Here is a 7,095-nt window from a genome sequence, read left to right as displayed (position 1 = left end):
TTCACCGGTAGTCATTCCTCATAATGATCAAGGGCGAACATTTGAAGTAAGGACCAACTCTTTGCAAAGTTTACCAAAGTACAAGGGGTTGGCAACGGAGGAGCCTTACTTTCATTTAGAGGCTTATGACTCGATTTGCAACACTCTTGGGAGTCAAGGGTTTTCGGCCGACGATATCAAATTGGTATTATTCCAATTTTCTTTGGAAGATAAGGCAAAGAAATGGTTTTACACGTTACCTTCGGCATCCATATATACATGGGGGGAGATGCAACAAACTTTTTTGGATGAGTTTTACACCGCCCAGAAGACCAACGATGCAAGAAAGGGGTTGAGAAGCTTCCAACAACAACATGGTGAGATGTTTCACGATGCATTCGAGCATTTCAATATGATGATAAAGAATTGCCCTCACCATGGAATTGAATTGTGGGAGTTGATGAATGCCTTTCACGAGGGGTTGAGTGCCGAAGATGCACGTGATTTGATGTCTATTACCGGTGGGACTTTTGGAACAAATTATGAGAACGATGATTGGGAGTTCTTGGAAAGCATGGCAACTACATCAAAGAGGAAAGCTCAAGCCTCAAGAAGAGCCCGACCGGCCAGTGCCCGACCTCAAGTGCACGCCATAGATGATGGTAATGTTCAAACTACTAACCAAATTTATGATGTTTGTGCTTTGCGTAATGAAATAGGTCACACGGCTGAAAATTGCCAAGGGAGGTTGGAAGGGCAATACGAAGAAGTCCATGCGGTTCAAGGTCAAGGTCAAGGAGGAGGTGGTAGGAATTACAACAACATGAACTCTAATACCTACCACCCCGGGTTGAGGAATCACCTGAATTTTCGGTACGGGAACCCTTCAAATCAAGCCAACCCGAACTTTCAAGGTAGCCAAGGTAACTTTGGTTCACGCCAATCTTACAATAACCAAGGTGGATACCGAGGCGGAAACAACAGGCTATCAAAAACAATACCAAACGGGTCAAAAACAAGGGGGGTCCTCGGGTGGAAACGAGATGATGGAGATGCTAAAGAGTATGCAAATGGAGATGCAAAAATGGAACCAACTTGATGAAGTGCGAATGCAAAAGGATGAGGTTCGTGACAAAAGCATCCAATCACTAACAACCCAAATGGGTCAATTAGCAACCGATGTGGCGGAATTAAAGAAAGGTAAGGGTCAACTTCCAAGCGACACTAAGGTAAACCCTTCACATGGTTCGTCACAAGGTAATGTTAATATTAATCATGTTAGTGTTTTGAGAAGTGGAAAAGAGTTCAAAGCCAATTTGTCACCCGAATTGGTTGAGGGGGTAGTTGAGGATGTCACGGGTAATGAAAGTGATGATGAAGTTTCACCGGTTAAACCAAAAGAAACAATTGTTAAAAAACCGGGTTTGGGTGAAAACGAAAAGAATGAAAAAGTTGAGGGTGAACCGAGTCAAGTCCCGTTTCCATCGGCCTTACTTGACCCGGGAAAGAAAAATTTTATTGTGTCGAGAGGCCCTCAAAAAGAGGAGATGTGGGACATGTTTAAACAAGTGAAAATAAATCTCCCACTTCTCGATGCAATAAAACAAGTCCCCGCTTATGCAAAATACTTAAAAGAATTATGTACACAAAAAAGGCAAAACAAAAAGAAAGTGCCTAAGCGGGTGGATTTAACCGGGCAAGTGAGTGCGGTTTTAAATGGGGAGCTTCCTCCTAAGCTCCAAGATCCGGGCATGCCATTGATTAATATACAAGTTGGTAATTTTCAAATGGCTAAGGCGTTGCTAGATCTTGGAGCCGGAGTTAGCATTTTACCGAGGGGCTTATATGACCAATATGACTTTGGTCCGTTAGCAAGGGTGGAGACAACGGTTGTTTTGGCCGATTTGTCTCATAAGTTAGCTCGGGGTATAGTTCAAAATGTAATTGTGAAAATTGATGAGTTTTATTACCCGGTTGACTTTTTAGTCTTGGATTACTCATCGGCGGACCCTAAGCAACAACAAAATATAATTTTGGGTCGGCCGTTTTTAAGCACCGCACATGCTATTATTGATTGTAGATTTGGTATAGTTGATATGGCTTTTGGAAATAGAAAAATGCGTTTGAATGTTTTTACTAACAATTCTAATGCTAATGGTGTTGATGAGTGTTTCATGGCAGATATAGTTGACGGATGCAACCCGCATGAGTATGAGGAGGATGGTTTGGATATTTGCCTGTGTGATTTTTCTGAACAGGTACATGCTTATGCACTCCGGGTTGAAGAGGAAGCGCAAGATGCGATGGCGTTGAAAGAAGGTAGACCGCCATGGACTCATCAATTTGAAGGTCTACCGGCGGAGATCGATTCGGGTACGAAACCATCATTAGAGGTACCGCCAAAGTTGGAGCTCAAAGACTTGCCTAGCCACTTGAAGTATGTGTTTTTAGGGGATAATGACACCTTACCGGTCATTATTGCCTCTAATTTGGAGTTGGCACAAGAGCAAGCGTTGATGGAGGTTTTAAAAGAGAACAAGGGAGCTATTGGATGGACGATTGCCGACCTTAAAGGAATTAGTCCATCCATTGTCATGCATAAAATCATTACCACTGAAGATGCAAAGCCGACACGAGAGGCTCAAAGGCAATTGAATCCGAACCTACGGGAGGTAGTTAAAAAAGAGGTAATTAAATGGTTGGATGCGGGAATTATTTATCCAATTTCGGATAGTGCTTGGGTGAGTCCCACCCAAGTTGTGCCTAAGAAGGCCGGCATTCAAGTAGTCAAGGATGAAAGTGGTGAACAAATTGCCACCCGACCGGTTACCGGGTGGCGTGTATGCATTGACTACCGAAAATTGAATGCCGCCACTTCTAAGGATCATTTCCCGCTACCATTCATTGATCAAATTATTGAAAAACTATCGGGTCAAAAATACTATTGTTTTTTAGATGGGTATTCGGGTTACAATCAAATCGCCATACACCCGGATGACCAACACAAGACCACCTTCACATGTCCATATGGCACCTTTGCCTTTAGGCGAATGCCATTTGGCTTGTGTAATGCTCCGGCAACCTTCCAACGATGTATGATGAGTATTTTCTCGGACATGGTTGGAGAGTCGCTCGAAGTATTTATGGATGACTTCTCCATTTTTGGCACTAGTTTTGATGCTTGTCTCAATGAATTACAAAAAGTGTTAAAAAGATGTGTTGAGAAAAATTTAGTGCTAAGTTGGGAGAAAAGTCATTTCATGATGCAAGAGGGCATTGTGTTGGGTCATGTGATTTCTGAAAGGGGGATGGAGGTTGATAAGGCAAAAATACGGGTAATATCATCTTTGCCACCTCCGAAAAATGTTAAGGGGGTAAGGTCATTCTTGGGACACGCGGGTTTTTATAGACGTTTCATTAAGGGTTTTAGTGTTATCACCAAACCCTTATGCAACTTGTTATTAAAAGATGTCCCATTTGATTTTACTAACGAGTGTATTCAAGCTTTCACTGTTTTGAAGGAACACTTGGTCAAAGCTCCTATTTTGCAACCACCGGATTGGTCAAAGCCGTTCGAGATAATGTGTGATGCAAGCGACACCACTATTGGTGCAGTTTTGGGTCAACGGGTTGATAGAAAGCTGGTGGTGATTTACTATGCGAGTAAAACTTTATCCGAAGCACAACTTAACTACACCACAACCGAGAAGGAATTACTAGCGGTGGTGTATGCTTTGGATAAGTTTCGCTCGTATATTTGGGGGAGCAAAGTGGTGGTTTATTCGGATCATAGTGCGGTCCGGTGCTTGATGGAGAAAAAGGACGCGAAGCCTCGTTTGATTCGGTAGGTATTATTGTTACAAGAATTCGATCTAGAAATCCGAGACAAAAAGGGAAGTGAGAATGTAGTAGCGGATCACTTGTCTCGGATTCCGGTGGAAGGGACCGATGATGTGAGTGAAATTAATGAAAGTTTCCCCGATGAGCAACTTTTAGCCGTTTCCACTTTCGTTGCACCGTGGTATGCTCATTATGTCAATTATTTAGCCACGGGTGCCATCCCAAGTCATTGGACCAAAAAGCGTCGACAACAATTCATGGTCCAAGTAAAGCAATACATTTGGGATGAACCGGATCTCTTCAAGATTGGACCGGATCAAGTTATACGAAGGTGTGTGCCCGAAACGGAAGTGTTGGAAATTTTGACCCATGCCCATTCGTCTGCATGTGGGGGTCACTTTAGTGGGCATAAAACAGGTTATCGGGTTCTTTCATGTGGGTTTTATTGGCCCACCATTTTCAAGGATGCGTGTGAATTTGCTAGAAATTGTATAAATTGCCAAAAGATGGGTAGTATATCGAAGAGGGATGAGATGCCATTACAACCAATCTTGGTTGTTGAGATATTTGATGTATGGGGTATAGATTTTATGGGTCCCTTCCCGAATTCGAATGGCTTCTTATACATTTTGGTAGCGGTGGATTATGTCTCGAAGTGGATTGAGGCTATTGCAACACGAACGAACGACCATTCGGTTGTTTGTAAATTTGTTCAATCCAACATCTTTTCTCGCTTTGGAATCCCGCGGGTTATTATAAGTGATGGTGGTTCGCATTTCAAGAACTTCAATTTCGGGAAAGTATTGAAAAGGTATAGCGTGAACCACCGAGTTGCCACACCTTACCATCCGCAAACAAGTGGACAAGTCGAAGTGTCCAACCGTCAAATCAAAGAGATTCTCATGAAGACGGTAAGAACGGATAGAAAGGATTGGTCGAGCAAGTTAGACGATGCATTGTGGGCATACCGAACGGCCTACAAGACTCCTATTGGCACAACACCTTACTGGATGGTGTATGGTAAGGGTTGTCACTTGCCAATGGAGTTGGCGCATCGGGCACATTGGGCGATTAAGACGGTTAACGCGGATTATGATGAGGCGGGTAAGTTGAGAAAGTTGCAATTGAGCGAGATAGAAGAGATTCGGGATGAGGCGTACGAATGTGCATCGGCCTATAAAGATAAACTCAAGAAAGTGCATGATGCGAAATTGAGAAAGAAAACATTCGAAGTGGGGCAAAAAGTTTGGTTGTATAACTCAAGATTGAAGATGTTTGCGGGCAAGCTCAAAAGCAAATGGATGGGTCCGTATGTCATTCGGAGAGTTGGGAGATTTGGTGATGTAGACATCCAAGACGAGCAAACATTGAAACAACAAACGGTGAACGGTCACCGGTTAAAGCCGTATTTGGATGGGAATGACATCAACACTTTGGAGCTTGACAAAGCGGGCTACATCTTGCGCTCGGTCGATGAAGAACAACCATGAGAGGCCCAGGTTTGGTAGTGTACATAGTAGTGTTTTGTTTTGTTTGTTTTGTATAATTTGCACAATTGCCGTATTTTCTCGAAATCCGTGTTTGAAACAAGTGTGGGGATGTTCGGGTCACGAATTACTCTAACATTGTGTTGAGGACAACACGGGATTTTTGAGGGGGTAGGGTGATTTTGCACGTTTTTTTTTTAAAAAAAATTTAAAAACCATAAAAAATCGAAAAAATTGAAAAACATAAAAAATGATACCTTAAAACAGCATTTTGCACGAATCAGGATCGCCCAGTATCCACCGTAATTTACGGTTTTACCGTAATTTACGGTGGAAAGGAAATATGGTTGGTCTTTACGGTAAAACTCTACTGATTTACGGTAAGAATTCATGTTCAGGTTTCACCGTAAATTACGGTCATACCGTAATTTACGGTGAGTTATGAAAATTGTTGAGTTTTACGGTATAGGTCTCCTGTTTTACGGTGGGGGCTCATGTTCAGATCATACCGTAAATTACGGTATGACCGTAATTTACGGTACGCAATTTTTGTGAATATGTTGATCCGTCGTTCTGGGTTCCGTATGTATATATAAAAAAATATAATAAAAACACAAAAGCATATCACGTGAGTATACCCTGGCCACACAATCTTACTCCCTCTATCACCATCCATCTTCACCTCTCTCAAGCCCCACAAGCCATCTTCTTCCCCAACCTTCAAACCTCCATAACTCCTTCAATTCTTGACCAAACTGAGTGAAATCGGAGTCTATCTTGACTAATTTTTCACGAAGATTCTAATTTTGCCAAGAAACTTAAGAGAAAACGCAGTTTTAGGGTCCGAATTCTAAACCCTAGTTCGAAATTTTTTGGGGGTTTTTGGAGTTTTTGTTTCATAAGCACTTGTTCATCTTCAAATCAAGGTATGGAAGTTTAATTTGTGTATTTTGATGGTGCATTGTGAAGATTGAGGTTATTGTGATGTTTGTTCATACCCACTTGCTTGTTCATAGTGTTACTTGCCAATTGTTCTTGAACATGAATATGGTTGTAGATTTAGGATGTTTAGTAAAGTAGTGAACTTTTTGGGGATTTCTACATTGTAGAGACACCATGCCCAAAATTTTGAAAAACTTATACATTGTAGTTCACTAGCATCTACAACCATAGTAACAAGCAAGTGTGGGGATGTTTAGGAGGAAGGAGCCTAATTTTATGTTTGCTTTTGTTGATTGTCTAATGTGTGTAGGAAATGGCTAAGACGAAAGAACAAGCGGGATCGAGTTCATCATCATCAAAAGGGAAAGGCAAACAAGTGGAACAACAACCGAGAAAGAGACAATTTTTGGGCCGGGTGGATGAAAGTGAGAGCGAAGAAGAAATGGAATTGGATCCCAGTGATAAGCCGTTGTAGAATTCGGGTCCATTAGATGATCAAGCAGAGGAGTGGCAACCGACACTCTACCATGACTGCATGAATAAGTTGAAGAACAAGGCAGCGGCCTTCATTTGTGAACGAGAGGTGCGGGAAGTGGAGTTCCAACAGTTTGGGGTGTTTGATAAGTTTCGGGCGTTAGGATGGGAATCGGCGCTTAAATGTTTCGATAAAGACAAAAGCAACTTATTTATGACCGAGATACAAGAATGGATGGCGACCTTGAAATGTCACAATTTTAACAAGCCGTCACAGATGAAGTTGATTGGTGAGGTGCACGGGGTACCGGTGGAGATGTCATTTGACACGTTAAAGAAGCTCGGGAAGTATGATAGTCTCCCGGCTCGTGAT

General features: G+C 42.2%; 1 non-coding gene across 1 annotated transcript; it reads right to left on the bottom strand.

Annotated features, from left to right (window-relative positions):
- Positions 1-317: 317 nt before the first annotated feature.
- LOC118485293 lies at positions 318-423 on the bottom strand. The gene has a single exon (XR_004875597.1). It is a non-coding gene; the product is annotated as a small nucleolar RNA R71 (small nucleolar RNA).
- Between the last annotated feature and the right edge of the window lie 6,672 nt (positions 424-7,095).

Source organism: Helianthus annuus, chromosome 12 (assembly GCF_002127325.2).
Source record: "Helianthus annuus cultivar XRQ/B chromosome 12, HanXRQr2.0-SUNRISE, whole genome shotgun sequence".
In the NCBI taxonomy this organism is placed as follows: Eukaryota; Viridiplantae; Streptophyta; class Magnoliopsida; order Asterales; family Asteraceae; genus Helianthus; species Helianthus annuus.
This window is presented reverse-complemented; position numbering and strand designations above follow the sequence as displayed.